Source organism: Sceloporus undulatus, chromosome 5, assembly GCF_019175285.1.
Source record: "Sceloporus undulatus isolate JIND9_A2432 ecotype Alabama chromosome 5, SceUnd_v1.1, whole genome shotgun sequence".
NCBI classification, from domain to species: Eukaryota; Metazoa; Chordata; class Lepidosauria; order Squamata; family Phrynosomatidae; genus Sceloporus; species Sceloporus undulatus.
Window position 1 is genome coordinate 152,783,115 of NC_056526.1, and position 18,252 is coordinate 152,801,366.

An 18,252-nucleotide genomic window follows, 5' to 3' on the forward strand; every position below is an offset into this window, starting at 1 on the left:
TAGAATATAGTTTGCATATAGGGAAATGTGTTTAAGGAACCTAGAATCAGTTTATTCTCAAATGTTAAGAATTCTGATTGTAAATAGTTAAATTTAAAGTTGTTCGTTCATCTAATGGCTTTCCATCACGACTCCCGCCCCACATGGGTCCACAAAGAACACCCCCCCCCCAAGATTTCATAAAGAAAGTAAATTTTATAGACTTTTTTCAGGAAGTTATTCTTGATACTAATCATAAATTGTCCTTTGTGCAATATAATCTCATTACACCTAGATATCTCAAAATAATTACTTAATTCCTTGGTGTTTACCTTCACATTATGTTAGACAGTTCTATTCCCAATTTAATTGTTGTTTAGTTAGGCTATACATATTTAATCCCTTTAAACTTTCCTCACATGTCAGTCTCTCAGACCTATTAATCTCATCTTTCTGGCTCTCTGTTCCCTTCATTTTGGTGCAACCCAAATGATTCTATGAAGACAATCCCTCTGCAGGGGTATGCAGATTTTTATACACACACACACACAGACACAGACACACACACACACACACACACACACAAACAGAGAGAGAGAGAGAGAGAGAGAGAGAATAAATTTATTTCTGAGCTTCATATTTCTATTTCATAGAATAAAAGTATCAGAACTGCTGCAAGGGGTATCAAAGGTAATTGTATCCAACCTGCTGTCTATACAGAAATCCGTCACTAAAACACCTCTATTTAAATACCTCCAGTGAAGGACAGTTAACCCCTTGGTGAGGTAATCCAAACCATCTAAACAAAATCCTGGTAACATTAAGTCTATTTAACCTGATTTAGCTTGCTCCATCCCTTTGTCTTACCACCACACCAAACTGCCCTAACTGTTAGACAAAATGTTTAGGCAGAATCTCCTTTCTTGTCATTTAAATCCAATGGTTTGCATCCTACCCTCTAGAACTGCAGAAAACAAGCTCCCTCCATCATGACAGCCCTTTATCACATCACCTCTTCTATCCTCTAAATGTGTTCAATGCCCCAAACTTTCCTATGATTGTGGTTTCTAAAATGTCCATTCTTGACTGCCTTTCCCTGATTGTCAATGTCAAACTGTAGCTTAAACTGTAGTGCCTAAAACTGGACACAATATTCCAGGTGAGGTCAGACAAAAGAAAAATAGAGTTGTACTCAGTAGTATCACTGGGGAGGGGGCTACGGGGGTGCAGACCGGAGCGGATGACACCCCAGAAGGGGGTGACACCTAGAAGAGAGGATGATACCCATCCAGTCCCCTCCCCCTATAGGGTTTCCCTGTAGCCTCAGGCCTGTGTCCTGTGCCCTGAGGGCACGTGGGGCTTCTCCCATCCTTCCCAGTACCCCATGGCTGTTCCTCAACCCTTTCCCAGGGCACATGGGGCTTGTCCAGTCCTTCATGGGGGCCTGGGGCTGCTTCCTGGCCCTTTCCTGGGGCACATGGGCTTCTTCAGCCCCCCAGGGCTGAATGTGCACATGGCATATCTGGCCAAGTACTCACGCTGCTGCAAGCATCAGAAGTTGTGCACTGGAAGTCCCACCCCATAAATCCCACCCCCAGTGAGTGACTGCACCGGTTGACATCAACCCTTGGGACGCCACTGGTTGCACTATTACTTCCTTTGACCTGGACACTATAGTTCTATTGATGTAGCCTAAAATTGATTTCATAATGTCAACAAAAGAAAATGAAAATAAAAACATCACACTGTTGACTCATGTTAAGTTTATGGTCTATCAAGGCTTGTCATTCCTTTTCATATGTACCACTGTCAATGTAAGTGTCACCCAACTCTGATTTGTGCATCTGATTTTTCATGCTCAAATATAATACATCTTGTATGCAATATTATATGGGTCCTTCAATCATTTGAATGGCCTTAATCCAATGCACTATTGTGCATTCTATGTTCATTCAATAGGACTTGTGACTGTCTTTTCTAAAGAGAAACAGCTAGCAATTCTTTAAAATTTGTTTCTGACACACTGTGAGCATCCACTGAAATTCCTGGACCTCTAACAATTGATAAGGAGAAAGAAAGGGGAAAAAAGTGTGTGTGTGTGTGTATGTGTGTGTGTAGAGATGTATGTAAATGGAAATTGCAGGATTGGATGTGATTTCTATGTATATATGCTTCAATATGGGAAGGAGAAGTGGGAGACTTGTTGTTGAGATTACATTACTTATATGCAAGTATCATAAAATACACTGTATTGCACTTCCAAGTAGGGTGATCTGAAGACCAGAAGAAATGGTGACAATTAATGCTTATAAAAGTGAGTCATAGTACTAAGTACAGTATCTGGCCTTAATAATGAGTTAAATAGGATGTTCCTAATTTAAAAGCTTACAGAGAAAACAATCAGATCTAATTTAAGTTTCCATTGGTGTAGGAAATCCACTATTACAGCATCCCTGAAACACCTGTGTTAAAGGGGGTGGGGGGGGGAGAAACCCTCACCATTCTGTAGTCCAGCAGTCTATACCATTAGGAGATTCTTTTCAATGTTTATTCCATTAATGTCCAATGTCAATTCCAGATATATTGGACCTACAATCTTTAATTTGAATATAACAGAGAAATTATACATCAGAACACATACATGGGTATGAATGTAATTTAATTATATAAAGACGTGAATAGAATGAGCAAATATTAGGAGAGATTGCATCATTTATCCCTATGTCCTGTCCCAAGACATATAATTGGTTATGCCTTTCTAAGATCATTTGGAATATGTATATACAGAAATGCTACATTGTCTGGTCCCTTTATTCCTATGGTCCTGTTAATTGGAGAGTGTTTACAAGTAACTCCAGTGATTTGTCTTAAAGGGTTTGTATAGCTTTGTTAAGATTCTTAAGAATAATTTTGTATCATAATTTGATCAGTGTTGCCCTATCTTTTAAAATATTTATTTTAAGTGTATTGATATTTGTTTTCAGCCCCTAAAGAAAGCCTAATGTGCCCCAAAAGCATTGGGCTTTTTATACACTGAATAAACAGTTGACTATCTTAGAGCACATGAAGCTTTTTTCCACTCTGTTTGCTCCTATTTTTGAAACAACAGAAAACAAACTTGCTCCTTCAGATTTATTGATGCTCAATGGATTGGGGCCATGACATTTTCAAGAAGCAAATGAACTTCATAATATCGTGTACATGAAGGGAAGAAATTACTGTAGCCATTTAGAGCTCCTACTTCCTCTTAATCATATCTTCTTCAGGCTAAACATAGCCAGCTCCTTCAGCTTTCCTCATAGGGCTTGATCACTACATCTCCCACTATCTTCATCACCACCCTCTGGGTGTATTCCAGTTTGTTGATATCTATAAGCTACCATTCTCAGAATTCATCACATTCATCTAAGTATCTGTGATATTTATGTTTATAAATAATGTTTATTAATTAGCTAGTCCCCCCCCCCCCGCGAATGCTTTCATACTGGCAGACAACCCAATCATATGTTTTCTACTCATTTAATGTATAATGTTCAAGCCACTACAGTTCCTTCTCAGATGAGTGTGTGTAATCATGTAGTTTTCAAGCAAATTATGTACGTACATGCATAATTTAATGACAGATTTGCTAATATCCCCCTCTCATCCCACCCTTTTTTTGCAGTTGTAATATTGCTTTCCTCTCTTTGATAGTTGTTTTTTGTTTTTGTTTTTGTTTTTTGGCATGGGCATCTAGGCATCATAAAGGTTTGTTGTTGTTATTATTATTGATCATAATTAATATTAATATTTGTTCATTGATCCATTCATTTTGATGTGAAGCTATTTCTCAGGTCACTTCTATTGTCAGCAAATAAACCACAAGATAATCAGTCACTATTTTCTATATACAGTATATCAGGACAGAGATTGTTATATTATGACTGCAGGGATTTTGTAGTCTACTGACAATGCTTGAGGCTCCTATCTCTGGAAGTAACAAGAGTTTACACTAATCAAAACATTTTCCATTTTTATCCCACCATTCTTGTTTCTTTATCAAAAGAATAGGTGCAACATATTGCTATGGAGTAGCCATAGGTTGTTTTGAATTAATAGGTAGAGGTGCACTGTGTTGAAAAGAAAATTGATTTACCAGCTGCAGGGGAACTTTGGATTAGTGAGAACTGATCTGGTTCAATGGCTTTCTTGAACTTTGTGGAAGAAAGATATCCTGCTTAAGGTGAAATAAACAAATTGGGGAAAAGCAACAACAACTGACTGTATGAACCTATATATGTCTACTTAGTCATTATTCTCCACCCACTCCCAGGTTCAATGAAGTTTATCCCTATGTAAATGGGTATGATACAAAATATCACAGGAGCTTTGGTTGGTTAGAGCTTAGACAGAGTACTTATTACATGTCAAAATAACTAAATTCATAATAAACAGAGGTTATTTTACCTATCTTTATCCACACTGCACAATTCTAGCTGTTTGATAACACTTGGCTCCATTCTGGGATTTTTATTTTGGGGAAGAACTTGGAATTGCTAATACATACCCCCACACTACAAAGCTAGAGCTGTCTTGCAGATAATTTAATGATGAAACTAAGACAGGGGATCCTGAATGTAAAAATCAAATGGATCAAAGTACTATAATTTTACAGTGTGGATCCACTCTTTCAGTTATTTAAGTAGATAACCATATTATGGTATACCACCCAACAGTAACACCACAGCTAGCCTTCTAGTCCCATCTACAGCTTAGTGTGATTTCCTCTCCTGATTTCTATGTTGGGTTTAATCACAGTATTGAATTTTTCTATTTCTAACTCCAAATGACCTTAGTTAAATCAAAATCTCCCCATTTGAAGGCAGCTGGGGACTTAGGCCCGGTACAGATGGGGCTCTTTTGCGGCGTGCCCATGATGTCCTAGGGTTGCTTGGGGGGGCGGGGTGTGCACATGCCCTGCAACCATAGCATGTCATGGGCATGCCGCAGTTGTGTGGCACCATCCAGTGGATGCACATAGCGATAACATGCCAGCAGCACAATGTCTAAACAGGGCTGCACCGCTGGCATGTCATTGTACCATTGCTGGCACTTTGACGTGGTGCAAGTGTGCCACAAAAAAAGAGCCATTTCTGTGCACTCCTTTCTTGCTGTGCAGCAGCACCATACAATTTGGTTGCTGCAGCGCTGTTGCAGAGCAAGGAGAGGCGCCTCCCCGGCACCTCTTTTGGGTGCTCTGTACTTAGCAAAAAGCAAAGATTCTGGGGCACATCCTATGAAAGGATCATTATAACATAAATACCATTTATTATGTCTATCTAACATCTGTCTAGCCAGTTAGCTAGCTAGCATCTCTCCCTCTGTATGATTAGTATAGTAAATAATTATTTTAACAATTTATTTCTGTCATATATTCCATGTATTTATTTTCAGTCAGGTACAGTAACTCATTTCCGTAAGCAACACAATTTACATGGAAACATAGAGTCTTTCTTTCTTTCTTTCTTTCTTTCTTTCTTGGCATTCATTCCTGATTGCTGAAACAAAATGTTGCCTACATGATAGGAGTCTAATATCATATAGTTTCATTTCTTAAATGAAATGCGTACAATCTGCTGTATTAGTGTGTGTAAATTTGATAATGTTCCCATAGTTCCAATTTAATTAAAATCATTTTATGCCTGGTCATTAAATAATATTAATATACATCCATTTAATGATGTGGAAGAGAGTGTTGTTAATCTGTTGCTTATTAATTACATGATTAACCCAGTCTCTGGTTTCTGGGTTGTTCCCCTCCCCCATTAAACAAAGCATAAAACTTTATTTCTTAAGTCATACACATCCCATGAGAATATAAATGGAAATGATATCTTGCAAATGCTGTGAAGAAGCTCAGTGTTCCATTCTTACTGTTTGTGTATTCTGGCCCTTTTTTTCTTGTGGTTATTGCCTGTTCAGAGACTTTAATATGTATATATATTTGTAAGGGTGAAGTTAGTTCTTAATGTTCCCAATTATGGTGGTTCATAATTTGAGAAAGACTAGAACTTATTTTGGGGCACAGTGGAGTAAGAAGTGCCCGTCCTTTTTACATGCTCCCCATGCAGCTTTCTATGGATTTCAGCCATATTTTCTCTTCAGTGCTTGACATGGATAATTCACCATGCTCATGATTATAGTACATATGTTTACCAAGACAGCTAAAAGATGAGCTTAGTTGGTCACAGTATCTGAATTCTGAAATAGAGCAATTTTATTTCACTAAAGGCAAAAATTAAATTTCATTTTAAAGAAAATATTGTGGAGTGTACTTTTTTTAAAAATGCCTTTTTGTTGACCTCTTCTTCTTTTTACAATTTTATGTTAAATTTTATATGTTAAAAATTATAAAAGGGAAAGTTCAGCATCTGAGGAAGTATTCCCCAAGAATCCTCAGCCTTACAATTTCATGTTTCAAAACAAAGAACAGATAACGTACTGTATAAAGGACTGACAGTACATACTACAGACAAATGAAGAATATTCAGTTACCAGGTTTCTAGAGGTTAGTGCAATGATAGAAATACCCATCAGTTTTATAAAGGAGATTACTAAAACTGATGATGAATAGAAATTTGAATGCTTTTTGGCTTGAGTTCATAAGAGAACACCCCTCCCCCCATGCTCAAGTTGTAAATTAAAATTTCAGATCTAGGTTCCAATTAACAACATAATATCTATGCCTTAGTTATGGAGGCTGCACTGTTACATTCTTATTTTACAATTACATTTTTCCCCTAACTGGAAGTCCTTGACAGTGTTTAGGAAAGTTGGTAGAAAGAAATTGGCAGGGGAAAAAAACAACAACCTCCTTTTGAAAGGAGAGTGCAGAAATCACTTCGCCACTAATATCTAAATATTTCTCTATTCAAATACATAAATTCTCATGAACATAAATAAAGAAGTGAAAAGGTATATAGCCTTGCAGGAAATCATACTGTCTTAATGGGGTAAAAATAAAGCTAGTGGCTCATATTATCTCATTGGAAAGTGGTGATTAACTTAGTGGACATGCTATCTCAAAACAAACAAACAATTGTTTTTAATTAGTTCTGTTACTTTTCATTAGTATTTTCAAACACCCAACACACAATATATGTAAAATTACTTACTCTGGCTTCTAGTAATGGCCTGCTTTCTGAGCCAAGGAGGGATTGGGTGGCTATGTTCCATTCATCATATTTGTGTAGTTTCTATGATTTGAAGGAACAAAGATGACAGTATTTATGTCTTTTTTCTTTCTAAATTATTTGCATTCATGAAACCTTTTTCTAAAGAATCTTAGGTACATGCTCCTGTATAATTTATATAAAACATCAGGAAAATATTGGAAAAACTGACTTTCTGCTGCTATCTGACCAGTGAATTAATTACTTAAGTAAATAATCTTTCCTAGCCCAACCACCCAAATGTGATGGAAACATCATTTACCCATGTTCTGATTGCTGTCAGACTGGTCTTCCTACTTTACATGCAACCGATGCCCAATAAAGTGGTTGGGGGAAGTTACAATTGTGACTAAGCAGTGATTGCGAATGTGGAATAATAACAGTTGAATAAATCTAGGCAACTGTTCCATATTCAACATCTCTGCATCATGATTGTGACACTATTTGGCACAGTGCTAACTACCTCCTGGCTAATACTTTACCAGGCATCAGCTACATAGGAAAAAGGAGGTGCATTCTGACACTGGTCAGAGTGTAGGTGAATGGCATTTCTGTCTGGTTTGGGCTGGGAGTGGGGGTCCAGAAACGTTTCCTTAGTTAAATATACTTAGTTATGTATACCAAGGCTGTATCCACACTGCTGAAATAATCCAGTTTGATACCAGTTTAACTGCCATGGCTCACTGTTATGGAATTTTGTGCATTGTGATCTATTGTGGCACTAGACTTCTCTGGCAGAGAAAGCTAAATGTCTAAAAAAAAAACCTACACTACCCTGAATTCAATAGAAGTTAAAGAGGTGTCAGGCTGGATTATTTCTGCAGTGTGGACATAACCTAAGGAGCCAATGCAGAATACTGGCCCATATTAGTGGTACTGGGTCCCTCCTTCTACAATTTTTTTTAAAAAAAAACAAGGTTTACTTAAATAGAGGAAGGAAGCAAGGAAATAAAATTAGAATCACTATTTGGGGAAGTCATTATTGATCCAGTTGATCCATAATTTCTTGTAAAACTATCTAATGGATCATTGTTCTTTTCTGATCATTCACTGATTACAGTGCCTTTTTCTGCTCATACTGGGAAAGGTGACTAAATAGTGGGTTCTATTAGCTTCAAAAAGTGCACTAATTAATTGTAATTGTTGCATATACAACTCCAAAGCATGAGCAGGAAGCTTTATAAATATTTCTAGCTCTTGAATTAATTAATCATTTGATTCAACAACTATTCATCTTCTCTTAAATTTGGGGATTTGCTAAGATTAATTCCCTTCATCTTCTGTATATTTTTAATTAATTTCAGACAGCAGTGTATGAGAGGGAATTAATATCAGATCTATGCAAGTATATTGAAAATAGATAAGGCACTCCTCCCACAAAGCACTAAAAGCCAAGAAATCTATTATTTGGAAGAAAGTCCCAGTGATTTCATTGAGATTTTTTTTATATAATGCATTTAGGCCCAAGGTGGATGACAAATGTGAAACTATAATCATCCTGAAAGAGGATTGTATGTCTCTCTAACACAGAGCCATACATTCAAAAATATGAACCCTAGACACTTAAAATCTAGTACACAGATGAAAGGGAACTTATGTGTAGACTTCCCTGGCTAAAATATAGGGTTTTTTTTAAGTCAATATATAATTGGAAAACAGTGAGGAATTGTCTAAGGGACAGCATTATAGGGCTGCCTCTTCTTCTGTGCTGTGCAGCAGTTTTCCTAATGGATATGCAGTAGAATGACTTGCTATCCACAAAGATGAAGGAAAGAAATGGAGAAAATACAGAGTGCAGGCTTTGAAGGCCATATAACCTTAGTTCTATGGCTTCCAAGGCCACCCAGCAACCCCTCAAAGTTCTCTGAATCTCCCACAAACATATATTATATAATGGGAGGGGGATTTTTCTAGCATCCCCCCTCAAAATAAGAAAAGAAAGAAACAAAACTGCTCAATGTGTATAGTTTGGCTTCTTCTCACCTCACAACTCCCAACCTTTTTGTTGTTGTTGAAAACCAGCCACTTCTCCTTTACTGTGATATTCCAATGAGGGCTGCTTGGAGAGTAGGGCAAAAATTGCCCCCCTAGATAGTTGTCTGAGAACTAGCATGGTGTAGTAGTTTGTTTGACTACGAAATCAGACTTTGATTCCTCACTTTGACATGAGAATTGGGTGACTTTGGTTAATCTCACACTCTCAGCCCCAGAAAACCACATGATTGGTTCATCTTAGGGTCACCATAAGTCAGAAATGACTTAAAGGCACACAAAAACAACAATGCAGTTATCCATCCAGTTATCCATGGTGTAGGGCTACAGTTCTCTGTTTTGGATCATGCATGTGCATTACTCAAGATGTATATCCCATGTCCTTCTGGTGAGGAACACCAAAGGTTGGACTTTGTTGAGCTTGTTATGACAATGAATCAATCAAGACAGAGAACCTTCACTTCCCAGCATGTTTATTTCCTAAGGTTAAAGTGGTAGTACTAGTAGTAGTAGCAATAGTAACAGTAGCAGTGAGGAAAGAGTGCAAGAAAATGACAGATAAAATAGGCACATTTCCATCAGACTCTGTACAGTGCTGGTGATGACCGTGATCTACTATAATGAACAAAGCATAACTGGGTTTTTTTTCTCTTTTACATCAAATTTTAGGTGCTCACTACTACCTAAAACATTCATCTTGAAGACTGACGTTTGCTTTGTTTGGTCCCTGCCTGCAGGTGAATTTTAATGGAAAGCTTGAGGAATGAGAAATGTGCCATTTATATCTTAAAGAAAATAAACAAACACATCACTATGTGTGTGCGTTTGTGAACTGCACTCCTGTGATAGCTGACCTTTTCATTCAATGGCTGGAAAGCAGAATAAGAATATAATACAAACCTCTCCACCCCCACCCATTCTCATGCCAAGTGCTAAAATGTATACATACCGGAAGGCTAACCAGAACTGCATTGCATCTTCAAGATATTGTCTCTTGATTTCTGTACATCACAGCCTGTAACTAGTGCATCTTCATATGTGAATACAGTGTGCGGTGGCTGTGAATATATGGATTACAGCTCTGTCATGAAACAGTTGTTTTTAACACACTTTGAGACTTTATAACATTAACCTTCTCAGTGCATTTCCCAGAAATTTTCAACTCCTTACCCTTTCTCTGAAATCATTATTTTGAAACAATAGCATGATGTTTATTTCCTTCTGATAGTGTGTCTGTGTCTGTGTCTGTGTCTTTGTCTGTGTGTGACAGACGATAGTTCTTCCATTATATTGTTTGTATGATCTAATAAAGAGCTAGGAATGATATGGTTCTTCAAATATTGTTGGACAATGTAGCATTATTTCCCTATCTCTACCCATTTTTGTCAAAATGGATGCTTCCTGGGTTGCTAACCTTCTCATGCTCCCTGTGTAATGCATTTATTTTGCTGGCAGGCAGATTGTTGTTTGTTTGATTTTTAAGATCCACAACCTAAGATAAAAAGCTACAAAACCCATACACTACTCTCTCTCCCAAATAAAACGACTGGCCCTATTATTTTCCATGCAGAAAATTTGTTTTCTGCATAAAATGACTACATGTAAATTTTGCATGGAATAATCCCTGGATTGCTAATAATGTTTCAAAAATGTATGATTTTTAAAGGCTTTTTTTTTTTGCAGTGGGAAGAAAATTGCTGAAATTACCCATCTCTCCTTTCAAGAACAAGCTTGGTGAAGAATGACATCCCTTTTCTAAACTGTTCTGAGGACATATGCCAAACAAAGAGTATATAAATGTAATACCTAAAAGGAACAATGAAACAATATGGCATACAGTATTTAACGTACATATGTACATATGACTATATTTTAAAGTCAATTGATTGAATCCTGACTTAAACAAATAGAATCAAACTTCACTGTCTTTTTTCTAGTTGCCCCTGCAATATCCCCCCAAACACAGCACAATTTGTATATATTCATCAATGATAAAGGTTTTTGTGAGTAGGGCCAGAGGATATGTGGATCACAAAATTTCAGTCATGCCTCTTCATGATAGGTAAGTTTCCCTGATTCATGGACCTCACTAACTTTCCTCTTTGGCCTTCCTCTACCATTGGACAACCTCATTCAGCAGGGTGTCTTCTGTGTAGCATTGGATTATATGATAGAGGGATTGCCACAAAGAATATCATGTAGGGAAGTCTGGTTGAGATAGATGAGTTGCTCACCCTTACACTTAGATATGAAATATAGGTACAGTAGAGGGGAAATGGGTGCACTGTCTCCTAAAAATAAGAATTCTGACACTACAAATGAATTTTTCCTTCACTCTCCAACTTTCTAGCATTGCAATAAATCCAGGTGGGAACAATTTTCAATGTTTCACTCACTGTAATATTAGATATTTGGGAACTGAATGAAAGTTTCATTTGTGGGACATAATTCTCATTTAGAGGGGTGATACCCTAATTTTGCCCTCCACCCCCCCCCCCAGCAATATCCCTGATCAGGATTCAACCCTATATTTCTATGGCCAGACATTAAATCAATACTAAATGTAAAAATAGTTGTGCTTGTTGCTAGCACTTTTGATAAACAATAGACCAATTATTGTTGATTAACTTGTACAAGTATAGAGAGATTGCTATGAAGTGATTATGCTTTGAAATTGCTTGCTGTTTTTAATGTTTGCTGATAACCCAGATGGTTGTCTGGCAAAACAGTGGGCAACACTGTAGAAGTATTTTTAATGGATATATATTTCCTTGAACTGGTAAAAGTGTTATCTGACTCAAAACTAAATCAGACAATCTTGAATCACTGGCAGTTAACAGGATGTATCAGCAGGAGTCCACTTATCAAGGCAGGTAATGAAATAGCAGCTGTGCAAAACAGAACTAATGTTAAGAGCCAATGGACATTCATTGTGAGGTGCCAAAAATGTTCAAATAGTTCTCAGAACAATTGTGTAACATGCATGCCAAAGCTGTAAATTAAATTTGTTTACAGGCAGTTGAAAGGAAAGGACTCTCAGCTAATAAAGCAGGAAAAACCAGTGTGACAAGTGAGTAAATTCCATTGCATAAGAACGTCTGAAATAATGTTTCAGAAGTGTGAAAATCAGGGTTTTTCTCTCCTTAGGCAGCGTGAAAAAATTATAATAAACAAAAACAGTATTGCAGTCCTGTAAAAACCTAGCTGGAAGAAAGATCCATTGAACACAGTGGGAAATATTTTTAAGTAAATCTATATAAGTATATTCTGTATGACTTGGAAATTTATGTCAGCTGCTTTGTTTTGTTTATCTTTCTGAAATACAAATGCCTAATGTAATAATTTGAAATTTGGTAAAGGTGTTTCAAGTCATTTTGTCCCATTTTTGTGTGTGTCAAGTTACCCCTCCCTTTCCAAAGCAGCATTACTGTATATGACAAGCATTTGGAAGAAAAACAAAGATCTCTTCAAAGAGAAAAAGGCTATAGGGAACCACACAAAATATATACTTGTCTGGGGAATTTGTCATCTAAACAGATTTCTGCCTCCCAATTAATTCAACATTTCAAAAACATTGTGCAGGAATATGCTTACATCCTAAGTCAGTGATGGAGAACCTTTTTGGGACCCCATGCCAGGGGTGGGACTTCTGCTCTCTGGGGGTGAGACCTCTTCCTCAGCCCTTTTCCCGGCCTCCAGCTAACTGTGAGAGACAGCTAGAAGGTCCAGGAAGGGGGAGGCTGATGAACACACACCCGTTACTCTTCCTCGAGAGACAGCTGAGGGTCAGGCAGGAGGAGTGGGAGGAGTAGGAGTAGACACATACCCTGTCCTCCCCCCCCATCTGATCCCCCAGCTATCTCTCTGGAGGCAGCTGGGGGTCAGGCAGAGCCCATGGGGAGGATGAGTGAGCACACACTCTGTCCTCTTCCCCCATGAACTTGTCCTGACCCCCAGCTGTCTCTGGGGAGGCAGCTGAGGGGGTCAGGCAGGGCCTGTGGGGTGGAGGAGGAGTGGGCACACAGCTCATCCTCTTACCCCCAGACCTGTCCTGATCCCAGCTGTCTCTCTGGAGGCAGCTGTGGCTCAGGCAGGGCTTATCAGGAGGAGGAGGAGTGGGCACACACCCCATCCTCTTCCTTTAGGACCTTTCCTGACTGCCAGCTGTCCCTGAGGAGGCAGCTTGGGGTCAGGCAAGGACTGTGGGAGGAGGAAGAGTGGGCACGCACCCCACCCTCCCCCCGACCTGTCATGACCCCCATCTGTTCCTGGGGAGGCAGCTGGGAGCCAGGCAGAGGCTGTGGCGAGGAGGGGAAGTGGGCACACACCCCATCCTTCTCCTCTGGACCTTTTCTGACCTTCAGCTGTCCCTCCAGAGACAGCTAGAGGTCAGGAAACATCTCTGGGAGGAGGCACTGGTGCATCGGTCACTCCACCTGCCCCTTTTGCAGCCTCTAGCTATCTCAGAGTGGCAGCTGAAGGCTGAGAGAAGGCCAGGGAGTCATGATTTTCTATTCATGTAAAAAGATGATTTCCTACTAATCAAGTTCTAAACTGGGTGATTCAGGGAAGGAAAGATATGCAACCCCTCATCAGAATCCTAGATGTCTCACATGTTTAGAAAAGTGATTCAGTTTAAACAACACAATTCAAGAAAGACTTTATCAGCCTGGAAAAAGAGGAAACCAAGATAATAATATATTTAAACAAATAAAGGGTTCCATTTATGGGCTGTATTTAAAAGTGAGATCTGGACATTTCAGCTGCTGCATCTGGGAAGAGGATGGACAGGTGGGCGGTTTAGAAGCTTCCCATCCTTTTACTGTTACTATCTCTGCTTGAGAACCTCTGCTTAGAGAACTCCATATTCTGGCAAGCCCAGATATCCAGGAGTTGTGAGTCAGCTTTACTCATTTTCCCATTGTCTGCCTTTTGGACAGTTTCGAAAGGAAGTAGATAAACTGCTGAAATAATTTTGTTCATACATGTGAGAACAAGATAAATGAAGATACACATTCTTAACCTGTGATTTGGTGTCAGGGGTTAGTAATAATAAAGTAAGTGCAATGGAGACTAGAGTGCACCTGAACTGTAGAAAGAATACAGTTTGCCACCACTGTGGTTGAGTGGATCTCCGTTCCATGGAAAATTACATTGTCCCCTTCCTGCTCTTCACTCATCTTTATTCTATAAGGGTTTTGACTATTAATTGGTTATTGTGGAAGAAAGAGTTCAATGTTTCTCTTATTGTTTACATTTCAAACTGTTGTAAACTGTTTGCTGTTTTACAACTATTTTTATAATAAAAATATTGAATATTATGAAATGCAATCATGAACAGTTTTAATTTATATTTTAACTCTCTCATGGGAGAATGATAGTATACAGAGTGATAATCCTGATCCCTCTCTTGAAACAGAAAGAGTGAGAGAGATTACATTTCCCAAGCAATAAACAAACACCTATCCTGACAAACCAGTTCAAGCTATGAGTTAGGTACCATGTGGGGAAGGGAATAATCTTAAGGATATAACATAAATATGAAAGTCAGTGTATATGCAGAAGAATATAGACTAACTCTATTCTTAAAAATAATGCAAGAAAACAAGAGTAGTTTATGGTAGTGATGAAGAAAGTTAATGATACAATAAAAAAACCAATCAAGTGATGCATAAGAATATACAAATGAAAAACTTATTAATAAAACAAAAAGGGAGAAATAAACAACTAAAGTAAGCACATCTGTGCATGTGAAGGTCTGAGTCTGACTGAGAACACAGACCAAGTAAACTCCTATCATATTCCACATCATCATATGTGAAAATTGTTAGTGATATTATTGCCCAAGAGTGGAAGCTATAGCTGTCACTTAGAAAACTACATCTTTACATTGGCTGCCCATTAGCTTCCGGGCATAGAACAAGGTGTTGGTTATTACCTATAAAGCCCTATATGGCTTGGGTCCAGTTTAGTTAAAGGAACGCCTCTTCCCATATAATCCTTCCTGCACACTCAGGTCTTCTGGGAAGAACATATTTCAGTCAAGAAAAACTAGACTGGTAGTGACTTCCCAGAGGACCTTTGCAGTTGCCGCTGCAAAAATGTGGAATGACCTGCCAAAACAGATTCGCCAGATTACATCTCTTGATGCTTTTAAGAAGGCAGTAAAAACATTTCTCTTCCTGCAGGCCTTCCCAGATTGATCTGTGCCCTGAATAGAATCAACTCCCCATATTAACTTGCTCCTTATCATTGCTCATCATTGCCACTTTCTGCTGAATTTTAATCATTGTTATTGTAGCTATCAGCTTTTACTGTTATTTGTATTGATGAGAGGGTAGGTAGAAGGGGTGGGGGTTTGGGGGATTTTCCTTGTTATTATTGTTTGTATTTGTATTTTATTTTTCACTGCTGTTACCTGTCTCGATCCTCCAAAGGGAGAGGCGGGATATAAATAAATATTTCATTATTATGTTATTATTACAGGCTCATCAATTCCCTTATGAACACAATGCCCTGGAATTTTTCTTATATGACCATGTTGGAGACACCTAATTTAGTGTGTGTGTGTGTGTGTGGGGGGGGTTGTTGTTGTTTTTGTTTGAGCTTAATTTTTATTCAGATTAGTACAAATAGCTTGGACCATGCCAATGAGATCTGAAAGTGAATTGGGCCTATCCAATCTGGACCTGTCTATACCTCACTCATTCAGTCCAATTTGATTCAGGATTTGGCAGAGACATACAAAGTAAGATCATTATGTTTGGCTCATGAGCATCTTGCTGGTGAAAGTTCTGTTTTGGATTTTTATTGTTCAAGTGCAGTTATATTTTATTTTCATCTTATAAGTGGATTTTCATTTGCAAAAAGCCAGTCTGTAGAATTAATATATTTCATACTGAATGTACCATCCAGGGATTGAAATAATTTGAATAGACCCATATAAAATTCTGGTTCTATTAGTGTATTCAATGGACAATGTAAATACAGCTGAAATCAGTTCTTTACACTTTTTCATTCATACACAGGGGACTTAATAATCATTTTAAGAAATCCATAAGATATACCATTTGCTTTTTCCACCATGAAAAATGACACAGATATAGTTTTATTTGAGAGTATAAATTGAATTGAATTATCTGGGAACATGAAATTTAATGAATAGAAAATTTAAAAATGATGATATTCCAGTTAGACAATAAGCCCATGAGGATTTCACTGTCTTGTATATCGTCACAGAAATCCACAGTAAATGGGTACAAATACGTAATATAATGAACTGAGAAAAACTTTATTAATATGCAATATACTGTATCAGAGCAAACATGGTAAAGTTATATCCTATGAATGCATACTCAGATGTAAATCCTACCAGAGTGAGTAGAACTTACTTTCAGGTAGATGTACATTGAATGGAACGCTTGTGCTAAATACATATGCTTACCAATCAATCCTATGTATATTAACTTAGCAGAAACTCTATTAAATGTGGAATTTATTTCCACATTCAAGGATTTCTTCCCCCTCCCCCCCCTTTCTGCAGTGAAGACTGGTATCATTCGAGGTTTGGTATCTATGGGGGATAGGGTTCCTGGAAGTAAAGCTCAACTGATACCAACTGCGAACTGTACATTCATTATGTTCATCATTCAAGATAATCACACTTGGTTTTGATGCACCAGAGTAACATGGCTCCTGTTCTAGATGTAGCTGTAATTTCAAAAAGGATATTAAAATGGAAAAACTTGAGAAATGATCAGGGAATTGGAAAACATTCTTTATAAATAATAAGGAAAATAGGATTCCCACAGGAAAAAATATGGCACATTTATTCAACATGCAGATGAAATTGAGAGAGGGAAATAGGCTTAGGAGATAATCACACTGTTCTTAAATAGTGAAACTGAAGCAGAATTTTAACTGTAATGATGGGTTCCTATTGTACAATCTCATGGCTAGGCAGTACCTATCATGTTGCCAATCCCTGCTTCTGTTGCTGCTTTTAATGGACAGGAAAATGCCATGAATATCTGTTAATTGTGCTGTTTACCCATTATTGAAGTACATGTGATGGGTCTGTCTTGGGGTAATTCAGAGACTGATGATCTGAGATGTGAGTGGACATTATTCCCCCCCCCCCCCAACATCTATAGAAATTCTACTTTGGGTGCTGAGAAGAGAAGGAAATGTTGAGAAACAGGTTTCTCTACACACACACAACCAATGTCAATGAAGGCATGACTACTTACTAATGAGGTTGCAATAATTTATTCTTTAAAAAGAGGAAGGGGATAGAAACAGATTTCTCTGCCCGCACGCACACACACACACACAGAGAGAGAGAGAGAGAGAGAGAGAGAGAGAGAGAGAGAGAGAGTCAGTGAACGGATGACTACTTCCTCATGAGGAAGCAATCATTTCTTCAGGTTTTGGAAAGCAGTACTCCTCCGTTCGATATTTCAGATCACATTCAAATTACATTCAAATTAGAATACCAGAATGAAAACTGGTAGGAGGGCAAGCATCCCTAGTGCATGAGTTGCTAGGAAGCAATAGCAGGAAAACACTTTTAGGGTTCCTGCAGATGATTTGAAATAGTGTCCCAGACTAGTTGGAAGCTTACTGTACTCATAAAGAATTTTTGTTTTGTTAGGTTTTGTATGTCAATATTTGCTCAATGATATGATTGTAAAACCAAGCTATTCTTTATTCTATATACAAGTCCTTTTGCTGAGGTGATTGTGTTCTGAAATGTGTATGGAAAATGCCTTAGTATTCTGTCATGCCATTATTTTACATTAACTGATGAAATTAAAAAATATTGCCTAAACCCAGTGTTTTGTTAAAGCTGAGCTTCATTTGGCACATCTGTCTAGAGCCATGGGAAAACAGTATCAAATTAAGATAGTCACAAGGCAGCAAATCCTTGCATCTGAGAATGCAGCAGTCATTTAGGTAGTCTCTCAACATACTCTGACCCAAATAGAGTATTTTATCTTTTGGGAACACAGGCAATGTTATTTGCTATTTGCAGATCAGGTTATTTGGTTCAGACCAGTAGAAGAGATCT